The sequence below is a fragment of the Heptranchias perlo genome, chromosome 18 (assembly GCF_035084215.1).
Source record: "Heptranchias perlo isolate sHepPer1 chromosome 18, sHepPer1.hap1, whole genome shotgun sequence".
NCBI classification, from domain to species: domain Eukaryota; kingdom Metazoa; phylum Chordata; class Chondrichthyes; order Hexanchiformes; family Hexanchidae; genus Heptranchias; species Heptranchias perlo.
Window position 1 is genome coordinate 14698614 of NC_090342.1, and position 15057 is coordinate 14713670.

The window sequence follows — 15057 nt, forward strand, 5'->3', positions numbered from 1 at the left end:
AATTAAGCTGCCTCTGCTGCTTCCCCACCCCCATCCCAACCATTTCCCTTGGCTACCAAGCCCAATCTCCCTCTTACCCTGAGTCCCTCTAGCTTTGCTCAAATCCCCCCCCCCCCCACCTGTCCCCTCTGAGCTCATCTCGATCGTAAGACTCACCTCTTGCTCCTTCGATTTCCCCTATCCCATCTCCAACTACCTTTTCCAAGATCCTTGAGTGTGTTGCATACCCAATTTGTGCGACAACTCTGAATCGCCAATGGGATTTCTGCTCACACAGCCCCAAAATGACCCTAACTAAAGTCATGAATGACATTCTCTGACTGTGACGATAGAGCGTTGTTCCTCTTCGTCCTCGACCACTGCAATCTTTAACTCATTCAACGACACCATCCTCCTCAATGCACTGCTCCATTATCCAGCTCACTGGGACTACCCTTGATTAGTTCCACTCTTGCCTATCCAATTGTTATCAGAGCATCTTTAACAATGCCTTCTCGTACCCTGCTGTGTTACCTCCATAATTACCCAAGGATCTATCCTTGACCTCTTATCTATATGCCGCCTCTTGGTGACCTCATCCACAGACATGGGGTCATCTTCTACATGTATGCTCATGACCCCTTTCCACCCCTTCTGAGTTGTTGGACTGCTTGTTCAACATCCACTCTTGGATGAGCTGCAATGTCCTAAAGCTAAACGTTAGGAAGGTTGTGGTTTCCACCACAAACTACTCTTGTCACCAATTCTTTCCCCATTACTGTCCCAAGCTGAACCAGACCGTTTGCAACCTGAGCATTTTATTCAAGTCCAAACTGAGCTTCCGACCCCCACATCCTCTCCATTACAAAGGTGTCTACTTCATGTCTATAACATCATTTGCCTCTGCCCCTGCCTCGCCCATCTGCCATTGAAACCATCATAGAATCTTATAGCACAGAAAGAGGCCGTTCAGCCCATCGTGCCTGTCCCAGCTCTTTGAAACAACTATCCAATTAATCCCACTTCTTTGTTCTTCCCCATAACACTGCAAATTTTTCCTTTTCAGGTATCCAATTCCATTTTGAAAGATACTGTTGAATCTGCTTCCACCACCCTTTCAGGTAGTGCATACCAGATCCTAACAACTCGCTGCGTATATATAAAAAAAATTATTCTTGTCTCCCTTCTGGTTCTTTTGCCAATTATCTTAAATATTCCGGTCAGTGGAAATAGTTTCTCCCTACCTACTCAATCAAAATCCTTCATAATTTTGAACACCTCTATTAATCACCCATGCCTTTGTCACCTCCAGACTCTACAATTCCGGAGCTTTTCTAGCTGGCCTCCCATCCTCCACCCTTCAAACTCCAGCTCATCCAAAATACTGCTGCCTGTATCCTATTCCACAAGTCCGATCAAAGCTGTCCCTGGCTGATCAACATTGGCTCCCAGTTGCCCAATGCGTCAAATTCTTATTCTCAAGTTTAAATCCCTTAATGGCCTCCCTATCACTGTAATCTCCACAAGCCAATGACCTACCCCTACCACCGCCACCTTCCCCTTCTCCGCCCATCCCCCTCCCCACCAACCCCCCCCCCCCCCCCCCAATCCCTGGCTTCCACAAACTCCATTCCCTCTGACTCTGGTCTCTTGTGCATCCTCTGCTCCTTTTGCCCCACCCTCAACTCCTCTGCCTCCTATTCCTCTTTAGACTCGATTTAAAATTCCTCTTTGACCAAGCTTTTGATCCTCCTATCTCATTATTTGACTTGGTGTTCATTTTTTGTGAAGTGCGATGGGATGTTTTTCTACATTAAAGGTGCTGTATAAATGCAAGTTGTTGAGCTATACCAACTGAAACACCTGGATAAAACAGTCAAAAATTATTTTCCATAAATTTTAAATATCCATCTAAAATTATATAAGCATATCTTAGAAAGTGTAATTAGATAGTTAACTATAAATTTCTCACTCTCACATCTTTCATGTCTGCGAATGTCATCAGTTACATACTGTTGCCAGCAATTCCTTCTCATGGACCCAGCTGCAATGTTGTCTGAGCACTGAGGCCAGGGTGAAGAACTCCTTCTTGTTTTAGTTGTACCACTTCACCATCAATTCTATACTTAAATTATTTTCTCCTATTATGGCACCAATATCAATAGAATGCATTAGCCTTCATAATTTGAACTGATGGAAAATTGACAAAGAAGAAACCATTCTCAGCCAAACTTGCAGAAGTTACAAACACTGGGAGAGTAATCCTTTTTTTCAATTTTGATATTCAGTCCTCAGGATTAAAACTGTAGGGCATTTATAATATTTGCAATACCATTGGAAGGACTAGTGAATTTATAGCTAGTTTTGCAAATATTGAAATTATAAATAGCAAAGCAGTATCGTTGTCTTTAAGATGGAATGGGATTTTTGTGCACATTCTGAGATGTAGCAACATAATTTATAACCATTCAGCAGCAAAATGGTTTACATCTGTTTTTATTTAGGCCTGTTTGATGCAAATTCCTCCACAAATGGAGGGAAGCCTTTTTATTATATCTGGCCAAATTTATGATAAATCAAAAATAAATAGAATTAAATGGATATAAAACAGATTTTTTTTAAAATGCAATTTATGAAAACAAATCAAGAGACTAAGGAAAGAATATTCTGTTCAGCTTCATAAAGACAATAAAGCTCTCAATTTATGATCATAGTACATCCTTGGTCCAGATATTAGGAATAGGTTAGATAGGTGGTTGAAGGGAAATATGGGAACAGGGTGAGCATATGGAAAAGGACTACTGCTCATGTGGAGGATAAGCATTAAGGCAGATAGGTTGGGCCAAATGGCCTGGTTCTGTGTTGTAATTTCTATATACAACATGACCTTACAAGTCTTTAGCTTTTGGATTTAAGGAAAAGTATGTGATAAAATTGAATCCTCCATTCATCTTAATGGCTTGCAGTTGGTTACATGGAAATGGAGTGGACTAAATGTAAGATATTTACAGAAATTAGTCAACTTGGTTATATCTAGGAAATATTTTACTTTAGCTGGTTCTGTTCAGTTTTTTAATGTTTTACATTAGTTTCCAAAACAACCTGAATTTTAGCATTCTCCAGCTGAAGATCTTGGTTTTCTCCATTGGCCAAAACTAACATATGACTAGATTCTTTATTATTAAGCACAATGCCTCACAAGATGGTCAGTAAATCCACCACAGAATCTTAATATCCTCAGAATACTCATGGGCTGAGTTGTTAGAGCAAAATGGCCCTACCTTTTAATAGATCTTGTGTTATGGGCTGTATCAATTTTTTTTCTTTTTTGCGAAAAGTCATATATTAACTTTTACATTTTTTTTTGAATTTAGATGGCCAAATAGTCTTGCTGTCTTTTTTTTTGGAGGCAGCCACATCCACAAATGAAGAGAGGAAGGGAAACACTGGAAGGTGAGTCACTTTAATCTACTTTCATACACCTAACAAATTACAGAGGCACAGAGGTTGGGCGCTGGTTATCTGCCAGCCCACTCAGCCAAGGAATGGTGCACAGAAGAGAAGTAAAAAAGTAGATTGTGTGACTGTGTATTTATCGGGTAGGGTAGAGTAGTGGTTATGTTAATGATCTACTAATCCAGATGCCAGGACTAATAATCCAGAGAACACAAGTTCAAATCCCACAAGTTTAACGGCCCACATCCCGAGAATGAATTAAAAAATGATATATTTGCTAAATTACTAAATACAATATGCAAAGCAAAGGGCTGCCAAGTGCCCAGCAGAAGGATGATATTGATACAGGGGGGAGGAGAACGGTCAAGAGAGCAATAGTGATAGGGGATTCAATATTTAGGGGAACAGATAGACGTTTCTGCGGCCGCAGTCGTGATTCCAGGATGGTATGTTGCCTTCATTGAGAGGCTGCAGAACATTCTTGGGGGTGGGAGGGTGAACAGCCGGAGGTCGTGGTCCATATCGGTACCAATGACATAGGTAGAGGGATGAGGTCCTGCAGGCAGATTTTAAGGAGCTAGGAAAGAAATTAATAAGCAGGACCTCAAAGGTGATAATCTCTGAATTACTCCTGGTGCCATGCGCTGGTGAGTTTAGAAATAGTGCAGATGAATGCGTGGCTGGAAAGATGGTGCAGGAGGGAGGGTTTTAGATTCCTGGGGCATTGGGACCAGTTCTGGGGGAGGTGGGACCTGTACAAGCCAGACAGGTTGCACCTCACGGGGAGGTTTGCTAGTGCTGTTGGGGAGGGTTTAAACTAGCTTGGCAGGGGGGTGGGAACCTGAGCATAGATTCAGAAGGGAGAGCAGTAGAGCTGGAAATGGAAGGTAGAAAATTAGTAAGCGAGTTTGGCAGGCAGAGAAAACAAAGATTAGAAACCAGACAACAAAGGAGTTTAGCAGTGCTTAGTGGTATATACCTCAATGCAAGGAGTATAGTGAATAAGGCAGATGAGCTGAGGGCACAGGTAGACACGTGGAAGTATGATAGTATAGCTATTACTGAAACATGGCTTAAACAAGGGCAGGAATGGCAGCTCAATGTTCCTGGTTACAGGGTTTTCAGACAAGATAGAGAGGGGGATAAAAAAGGAGGGGGTGGCAGTATAGGTTAAAGAAACAATTACGGCTGTGAGGAGGGATGATATGTTAGAAGGATCATCAAATGAGGCCATATGGGTTGAGCTAAAGAACAAAAAAGGGGCAATCACATTGCTGGGAGTGTACTATAGACCCCCCCCCCATACAGTCAAAGGGAGGGAGAAGAGCAAATATGTAGGCAAATTTCTGAGACGTGCAAAAACAATAGGGTAGTAATAGTAAGGGATCTCAACTACCCTAATGTTAACTGGGACAGAATCAATGTAAAAGGTATAGAGGGCACAGAATTCTTAAATTGTATTCAGGAGAACTTTTTTAGCCAGAACGTAGCAAGCCCAACAAGAGGGGGGACAATTCTGGATTTAGTTTTTGGGAATGAAGCTGGGCAGGTGGAAGGAGTAACAGTGGGAGAGCATTTTGGTGGTAGTGATCATAATTCAGTTAGATTTAGCACAATTATGGAAAAGGACAAAGATAGAACAGGAGTAAAAGTTCTCAATTGGGAAAAGGCCAATTTTACTAAGCTGAGAAGTGATTTAGCAAAAGTGGACTGGAAACAGCTACTTGAAGCTAAATCAGTGTCAGAGCAGTGGGAGGCATTCAAGGGGTTCAGAGTAAACATGTTCCCACAAAGAAAAAGGGTGGGACTGCCAAATCTAAAGCCCCCTGGATGACAAGAAGCGTACAGGGTAAGATATGGCAAAAAAGGGAAGTTTATATCAGACACCGAGAGCTCAATACTGCAGAAAGCCTAGAGTATAGAAAGTGCAGGGGTGAAATTAAAAAGGAAATTAGGAAAGCAAAGAAAGGGCATGAAAAAGTACTGGCAAGTAAAATTAAGGAAAAACGAAAAATGTTTTATAAATACATAAAGAGCAAGAGGATAACTAAGGAAATAACCAAGGGCCTATTGGAGACCAAAAGGTAACCTATGTGGGAGGCAGAAGATGGGGTTATGGTTCTTAATGAATACTTTGCGTCTGTCTTTAAAAAAGAGGGGGACGATGCAGAGCTTGCAGTTAAGGAAGAGGAATGTGAAATATTGGATGGGATAAACATAGTGAGAGAGGAAGTATTAAGGGGTTTAGCATCTTTGAAAGTAGATAAATTGCCAGGCCCAGATGAAATGTATCCCAGGCTGTTAAAAGAAGCAAGGGAGAAAATAGCGGAGGCTCTGACCATCATTTTCCAATCCTCCCTGGCTACAGGCATGGTGCCGGAGGATTGGAGGACTGCTAATGTTATACCGTTGCTTAAAAAGGGAGAAAAGGATAGAAGTAGTAATTACAGACCAGTCAGTGTAACCTCGGTGGTGGGCAAATTATTGAAATCAATTCTGAGTGACATTTAGAAAGGCATGGATTAATCAAGGACAGTCAACATGGATTTGTTAAGGGAAGATCGTGTCTGACTAACTTGATTGAATTTTTTGAGGAGGTAACAAGGAGGGTCGAGGAGGGTAGTGCATTTGATGTAGTCTACGTGGATTTTAGCACGACTTTTGACAAGGTCCCACATGGCAGGCTGGTCAAAAAAGTAAAAGCCCATGGGATCCAAGGGAAAGTGGCAAATTGGATCCAAAATTGACCAGTGATTTTGCGACTGGAAGGCTGTTTCCAGTGGGGTTCCACAGGGCTCAGTACTAGGTCCCTTGCTTTTTGTGGTATATATTAATGATTTAGACTTAAATGTAGGGGGCATGATTAAGAAGTTTGCAGAGGATACAAAAATTGGCCATGTGGTTGATAGGAGGAAAGCTGTAGACTGCAGGAAGATATCAATGGATTAGTCAGGTGGGCAAAAAAGTGGCAAATGGATTTCAATCCGGAGAAGCGTGAGGTAATGCATTTGGGGAAGGCAAGGGAATAAACAATAAATGGGAGGATACTGAAAGGTGCAGAGGAACAGAGGGACCTTGGAGTACATGTCCACAGATCCCTGAAGGTAACAGGACAGGTAGATAAGGTGGTTAAGAAGGCATATGGTATACTTTGCTTTATTAGCCGAGGCATAGAATATAAGAGCTGGGAGATTATGCTAGAATTGTATAAAACACTAGTTAGGCCACAGCTTGAGTATCAAGTACAGTTCTGGTCACCACATTACAGGAAAGATGTGATTGCAGTAGAGAGGATAGAGAGAAGATTTACGAGGATGTTGCCAGGACTGGAGGATTTTAGCTATGAGGAAAGATTGGATCGGCTGGGGTTGTTTTCTTTGAAACAGAGGAGGCTGAGAGATGATTTAATTGAGGTGTATAAAATTATAAGGGGCCTAGATAGAGTGGACAGGAAGGACCTACTTCTCTTAGCAGAGAGGTCAATAACCTGGGGGCATAGGTTTAAAGTAATTGGTAGAAGGATTAGAGGGGAGCTGAGGAAAAATTTTTTTCACCCAGAGGATGGTATGGGTCTGGAACTCACTACCTGAAAGGTTGGTAGAGGCAGAAACCCTCATCACATTTAAAAAGTACTTGGATATGCACTTGAAGTGCCATAAACTACAAGGCTATGGACCATGTCCTGGAAAGTGGAATTAGGCTGGGTAGCTCCTTTTCGACAGGCATAGACAAGATGGGCCAAATGGCCTCCTTCTGTGCCATAAATTTTCTATGTTACTATGCTCCTGAAGTTCCTGTTGAGCTTTGGAACAGTGCAAGAGACCAAACATAGGCCTGAGTAGGAAAGTGTGGAGAATTTAAAGTGGAGAGCTATAAGAAGGTCAGGGTCAAACTTGCCGACAGAACAGAGATATTTAGCGAAGCAATCATCTAATCTGTGTTTAGTTTTAAAATGCTTCAGCTATTTTCTCCATTTTCTTTACAGCAGATGGTATTTGTGATGTGGGATTGGTCTGTTTGTGTTTGGACGTGAGTGGTGGTACATTGAAGTTTGAGGTGGAGACCCTTCGTTAGAACACAGCACTCTTAGCCCATGATGTTGACTTGTTTTTCCTTTCTCAAGACTGGCAGACTCACTTGCCTAAAATTACTGCAGTGGATTCTCCTGATTTCCAGTCGTAACTTTAGCAGAAGATCAGTGTAAACCCCAGAGACATGGCATAAAGGGGCATTTACTGTGTTTCTTTGTGGTTCCACTTGTCTTCTGCAAAAGTTACAGCAGGAGATCGGAAGGGTCCACTGTGTTTTGCGAGTATTTTTTATTTTGACTTCAGATTTGCAAGTTGCCTTTTTTCCTGTCCCCCTTTCTTTTTTTTATGTATTACATGTTTGTGTGAGCCTCTTGTGTGCCTTTTCACCCAACAGAATTTGCACATTTGTTCTTTCAATGTCGCTCCATTACCTCACTGGTGTGATCTTTTGTGTCATTTAACAATTTTCCATTAAGCAATTTACAGGTCATTCCACACATTTATTCCCTTTCTATGACTGGTGTATCTGTTAATTTTCTTTCTCTCTCCCTATCCCCCCCCCTTTTCTCTCAATTTTTTCTAACTACACTAAAATGCCTGTTTATCTTTGATAGAAGGTTACAAACCCAAAACATAAATAACCAATCTTTTTTTCTTTGTGGATGTTGAATGACCAGTTGTGTATTTCTAGCACTTTATTTTTATTTTAGATCTACAGGATTAAATTTTATAATTGCAAATACAGTTTCATACTTGGGCCGTTTTATTTTTGACTTATTTGCAAAGCTGACTCTTTCTTGCTGCCGTCCCGAAGATGTCTATTGTTAACAGGTTTGGTAACATGTAACCAGCAGGTTGTATGCAGATTTAAGATATTTTTAAATATTGAAGTGTAGAGATTAAAAAATGAAGATGCTAGTTTGATATAAAAATAGAAAATGCTGGAAATACACAGCAGGTTCATCAGTGGCTGAACAAAAAAGACTGATTAATGTTTTGGATTGAGATTTTTTTTATCACAAATGCTGAAGAAAAGTGCAACAACTCCTTTATAGGGCTGACCAAATTGAGATGGGGAAAAGGTTAGGTAACTTGAGTACAGAAATTCTAACTGTTACAAAGAGGCAATCAGCGGATTTAATAGTTTGTGAACAATCTGTTCACGGGCTATTAAAACTATTAGCTGCCCATTTAGAATAGTATTTATCTACTTTTCCCCTCTACACGTTCCTCCCTCTCCTCTGTTTTGGATACTGCAAAAAGGGTTTGCCTTACTTTTATCAATTCTGGCAAAGCATCTCACTCCAAATGTTAACCTGCTTTTTCTCCTTTCAAATGCTAATGAGCCTGTTGTGTCTTTCCAGCATTTTCTGTTCTTGTTGAAGTATCTACATTTGCTTCCTCAACTTTATGTGGAGCAGAGCATAATGGAACTGGCCTACTTGTGAGATATGGTTTATGTTACTGACTGCCAACCTGTTTTTATCTCAAAAAAGTGCTGGGATTCTACACTCCCCAGTCACGCCCCCTCTGATGTGAGTGCATTGTCGCCATTCTCCTGCCCACAACACGGACACGAACTGTTTGTTATGATTAAAGTCACTAAACTTTAGTAAGATTGTTCAGTCAGGGTCTAAATATTGGGCTGGAAATTGCCGTTGTTAGTGGTGAAATTGAGGAGTAAATTTCAGCATTCGCACATGTGCAGTCAAACACGGAAATCTGGAACATGTTCTTCCTGGTTCGCTGGCGATATGACAGCTTTGCATTAAAGGGACATCGCCGGCTGGAATCAGTGGACCAGCACCAACTTGTTCTTTTGCCCAGCTGGAAAGTAAGTAAAATCACCACAAAACAGGTACACTTAAAAATACCAGGTCTAAGCTAAGTTTTAACAGTGCAGTAAGTCTTAATTACTATCAAACAACTAAAAATTAACTTTTAAAAATGTTGAGTCTCATTACTCCTTATTTTAATAGTTGCTGGTCATTAAAAAAAATTTTAATTAAAAATATTTATCTTTTACTTTTTCCTTCTGTCTCTTTAATTTAATTCAATTATTTCTTACCCTCTCTTTTTTTCGCTGATTATAACTGTTTTTACAAATGATTTTAGTGTTGTACCTTTCACTTCCTGGATTTTACGTTCCAGCTTGTCAAAAATGCTGCAATCTGATTGACCAGGGGAGAGTGTGATCCTCTCACTTATCCCATGGGTCCTAGCTTCACTGGTGCTAACGCTGGGCTCTTCTTCGCTTCCTTTTAGAGGAAGTGCACCCAGTAAAGACAGTGGTAAGTCAGTGGGTTAGTATAGATTTATGGAGCTGCAAGCACTGTTGGTTCACCACTGGGAGCAATTTCTGAGCCATAGTTTTAACCCTGAGACTGCTGGCCGGCTGTTAATTCACACATTCTGATGAGTTTTATTTTTACATTATCAACCCTTTAAAATAAACATTTAAAGAGCAATTTTGGGAAAAAAGTTTTAAACATTTCACTTCTCATACTGTTTTCTCTTTGTCCTTTTTCTGCGTGGACAGTCTCTATTTTTAATATTTTAACTTTACTTTTACTTTATTTCTATATAACTTACCCTCTACTCAAACTATTTTAATTTTTTTCCTTTAAAAAATGTAAGCAATAAACTTTTTTCCTGAACCTCAAGCCCTACTGTCTATTCTGGAGGTGGGAGCAACATTGAAAAAGCCAGGCCTCCGATAAATTTTGGAGCAAATTTTCCGTGAATTATTTCTATTCCAATTTTAAGACTACAAAGATTGGCCTGATGATGTCTGAGATGCGTGCACATCAGTCTTTGTCATGATTTTATCAAGTCAAATAGAGAGTTACTACTACTGGAAGAGATACCTGGGGCACCAATAGTATGATTGTGCCTGGACAATCTTCAAGGGTTCCAAATAATTTATTGGCTTGCTTCATAATGTTGCTGCTTTGAGTAGTGCTTGAAGCATCTTTGCTGTGCCATCATGCTATTGGTGTAGCATCATAGTTACATGTATTTTTTTTTAAATTGTAACGTTGCTGAAAAAAATCCTACTGCTTAAGAATTCCAGTGATTTGTTCTGTTAAAACCTTAGTGCACATTTGCACCCCTTTACGGTGCTTAACTTTAAGGGGATTATGAACCACAGAAGGCTCTGATATTCCCATTTAATTAGATGGGCTACCCTTCCTGTGTCTTTTGAGAGGAATGGCAGCCATGTTGAGAATTTCTTAACTGGGACTAGAGTCACAGGGCTGTCTCAACCCAAGTATAATAAAGAAACTTAAATACTTCAAAATGAAATCAAAATTATTACATTTTTAAATTTACTGTAAGCTGTTGTGAGATTATTAATCTCGTTCTTAACTATTAGCATGGGAGTTGTGTCATTTGGTTAGAATTATGTCAAAAGAAGTGTAGAATGTGGGGGAGGGGGAGAAAGAGTCCCCTTAAGCAATCTTCCTTATTCACAAAGAAACAAGTAAAACCTCTTCAACAATTATAATCCAACTTTTGATCGGAAGAATTCAATGAGTGTAAGAACATTTTCAGTGTGATAAAATTGAACATACTATAATTGTGAAATTGGAGAAGTTAGCATAAAACTACATTTTATGACTCATTCTAGACCTGCAGAAGAACCATAAGATGGGCCGCCCAATTAAAACAATATTGTTACTTTATAATGACATAGCTCTGCAATGTCATAATTCCCATTAGAATCATAGAATGATTACAGTGCAGAAGGAGGTCATTCGGCCCATCGAGCCCGTGCCAGCTCTTTGTAAGAGCAATCCTGTTAGTCCCATTCCCCCGCTCTTTCCCCGTAGCCCTGCAAATTTTTTCCCTTCAAGTATTTATCCAATTCCTTTTTGAAAGCCACGATTGAATCTGGTTCCACCACCCTTTCAGGCAGCGCATTCCAGATCATAACTACTCACTGCGTAAAAAAGGTTTTCCTCATGTCGCCCTTGGTTCTTTTGCCAATTACCTTAAATCTGTGTCCACTGGTTCTCGACCCTTCCGCCAATGGGAACAATTTCTTTTTGTTTACTTTATCTAAATCCTTCATAATTTTGAACACTTCTATCAAATCTCCTCTCAACCTTCTCTGCTCTAAAGGAGAACAACCCCAGCTTCCCCAGTCTATCCACATAACTGAAGTCCCCTCATTCCTGGAACCATTCTAGTAAATCTTTTCTGCACTCTCTCCAAAGCGTTCACATCCTCCTCTATCCTCTCATAAGTTGATTAACTGTATTTGGACTTTAAAATACAACAATAGGTCATGAGAGTTTCTGTGGAACATTGGCATTGCAGCACGTGGGAGAGGATTGGCATTGACAATCATCCACAAGTTAAACCAAGATCACGCAAAGACCAGGCACTCTTTCTCCCCTCAACCCCACACCCAGACCTGCAACTGGACGGAAAAATCTGAGTGAAGAATTGCCTCAAGATGCTCTTGCACATCTCTGAGCAGGAAATCTCAGAGGCATTTGTCAATCCCTAAGAGCAGGTTATCTGCCCAGAGACAGTGTGTTGCATGGAAAAGTCCAAAGAGCAGAGAAAGATAAACTGGTTAACACCTTGGTTAAAATCATGGATGAAAGAATCCATACAAATGCACAGCAAGATTTCATTCCACGAATACCTGAAAGTGAATGTCTTTGTTCCAAAAAAAAATATTCTCAGTGCAGGATGAATACAAGTGAAGCATGGACATTTATTTTAGGTTTAACAGAATGACTCCTTCAACTTTTCAAATCAACAGGGTAATTATGCATAAACGTTAACATATTGAAACCAAGATCACATCCTATTAGTAACATATGCTGCATAAAGATGTAATGGCAAAAGTTGGTTAAAATAAATTCATAACAACTCATAAGAGTTTATATACAATTAATCTTTGATACAATAATCATAGTGATATTAGATTAGAACATTATTTTAATTGAATTCAAACTGTTCCCAACCAGAGGTATTAACACGTGTATTTTTATTCATATGGACCAGTTACACTGTACATTTTTGCAAAGCAGTTTCATCTGCATAAAAGATGAGTTCAGGATTTCGTGTCAGGTGAGAGACCACCTCAAGAAAGCAGTTTCACATCACTTTAGCAACTAAGAACATAAGAAATAGGAGCAGAAGTAGGCCAATCGGCCCCTCGAGCCTGCTCCGCCATTCAATAAGATCATGGCTGATCTGATCCTAACCTCAAATCTAAATTCATGTCCAATTTCCTGCCCGCTCCCCGTAACCCCTAATTCCCTTTACTTCTAGGAAACTGTCGATTTCTGTTTTAAATTTATTTAATGATGTAGCTTCCACAGCTTCCTGGGGCAGCAAATTCCACAGACCTACCACCCTCTGAGTGAAGAAGTTTCTCCTCATCTCAGTTTTGAAAGAGCAGCCCCTTATTCTAAGATTATGCCCCCTAGTTCTAGTTTCACCCATCCTTGGAAACATCCTTACCGCATCCACCCGATCAAGCCCCTTCACAATCTGATATGTTTCAATAAGATCGCCTCTCATTCTTCTGAACTCCAATGAGTAGAGTCCCAATCTACTCAACCTCTCCTCATATGTCCGCCCCCTCATCCCCGGGATTAACCGAGTGAACCTTCTTTGTACTGCCTCGAGAGCAAGTATGTCTTTTCTTAAGTATGGACACCAAAACTGTATGCAGTATTCCAGGTGCGGTCTCACCAATACCTTATATAACTGCAGCAATACCTCCCTGTTTTTATATTCTATCCCCCTAGCAATAAAAGCCAACATTCCGTTGGCCTTCTTGATCACCTGCTGCACCTGCATACTAACTTTTTGATTTTCTTGCACTAGGACCCCCAGATCCCTTTGTACTGCAGTACTTTCCAGTTTCTCGCCATTAAGATAATAACTTGCTCTCTGATTTTTCCTGCCAAAGTGCATAACCTCACATTTTCCAATATTGTATTGCATCTGCCAAATCTCCGCCCACTCACCCAGCCTGTCTATATCCCCCTGTAGGTTTTTTATGTCCTCCTCACTCTCAATTTTCCCTCCCATCTTTGTATCATCTGCAAACTTTGATATGTTACACTCGGTCCCCTCCTCCAAATCGTTAATATAGATTGTAAAGAGCTGGGGACCCAGCACCGACCCCTGCGGAACACCACTGGCTACTGGTTGCCAGTCCGAGAATGAACCATTTATCCCAACTCTCTGCGTCCTGTTAGATAACCAATCCTCCACCCATGCCAGAATATTACCCCCAATCCAGTGATTCTTTATCTTGAGCAATAATCTTTTCTGTGGCACCTTGTCGAATGCCTTCTGGAAGTCTAAATACACTACGTCCACTGGTTCCCCTTTATCCACCCTGTACGTTATGTCCTCAAAGAACTCAAGCAAATTTGTCAGACATGACTTCCCCTTCGTAAAGCCATGCTGACTTTGTCCTATTAACATGTCCTGTAACTGTTATAAAGTCAACTTTTTAAAATTTTACTTTAAAACTTAAAAAAAAAAAGGATCAACACAGTCCACTGGACCATTCTTAAAATTTTAATGTTAGAAAAGTGCCTGCATGAGAGTCAGCTCTTCACTAACATTAAAAATGTCAATTGGAGCTAGACTTAGACAAACACAACTCTGCACATGTGTTAAAGGCACATATAGAGTTCTACATTATCCCCCTGATTTGAGAACAGTGCAAGTGTACCAGAATAACTTGGTCCCTGCCCACAGCAATTAAATCCTATAAGGGTAAAACTGATTGGCATAGTATAACTGAAGTTTAGAAGTTAAATACTTACAGTGGCTTGAAGACTATTTTTAAGTGACGCCACCAATCTTTGTATATTTTGGGTCCCTCAGATTAGGCACTGCCAATGGCTGATCTGGGCCAAGAAAATAAGCTTTTCCATAGACCTCATCTAATTCGACAGAAGCTGCTCCTCTCTTTTCATTCTCTCCAGACACACTAGGTTGCATCAGATACTGAATCATGTTGATAAGCATGCAAGCAGAATGGTACTGATCCTTCCCCATGATCCTTAGATTGGGTGAAACTATTCTAGAAGGCTTGAAAGGCCAGAATGCAGCAGTTGTTTTAGTCAATGTTGGTAAGAGTATATCGTGCAGAGAGGTTGCAAATTTTCCAGAATGAGAAACAATGAATTAATTGTTCTCTTTTGATAGTTATGGCTGTCAAATTTAATTCATTCCCTTACGCTTCCAGGTTTAGACTGTAGATGAGAAGCTATCCATAACTTTCTCAAATTCATAGATTTGGTCCATATTTAAATTTAATAGCTTTTAATCTAATTCTAAGATTTAACCCATCAGTTCTTAGTCTGGGAAAATCTATAGGCCTTCAATCATGAAGAACAGTTTCGCCTAAGATAAGAAAAAAAAGTGAAGTGTCATTTGGGCTTGCATGCTCATTAACAGTCCAATATCTGCTTTAAAGGAAATATTTTAAAAAACGCACACACTCGCGATCCATGTTTCTTCACAGGTGGTCTGTAGTAAAGAAGGAGCAAAACAAATACTTAATTTTGCCAAGCTGTATAAAGAGCAGTTGGAATGAAAATAT

General features: G+C 40.2%; 1 long non-coding RNA gene across 1 annotated transcript in view; it reads left to right on the forward strand.

Moving 5' to 3' along the window:
• The first annotated feature begins 3351 nt into the window (after window positions 1-3351).
• LOC137334608 (uncharacterized) overlaps window positions 3352-15057 on the forward strand; it is a 76041-nt gene continuing 64335 nt past the window's right edge. The window contains exon 1 of the long non-coding RNA XR_010966187.1: window positions 3352-3432. This is a non-coding gene — a long non-coding RNA (uncharacterized lncRNA). The remainder of the gene's footprint in view (window positions 3433-15057) is intronic.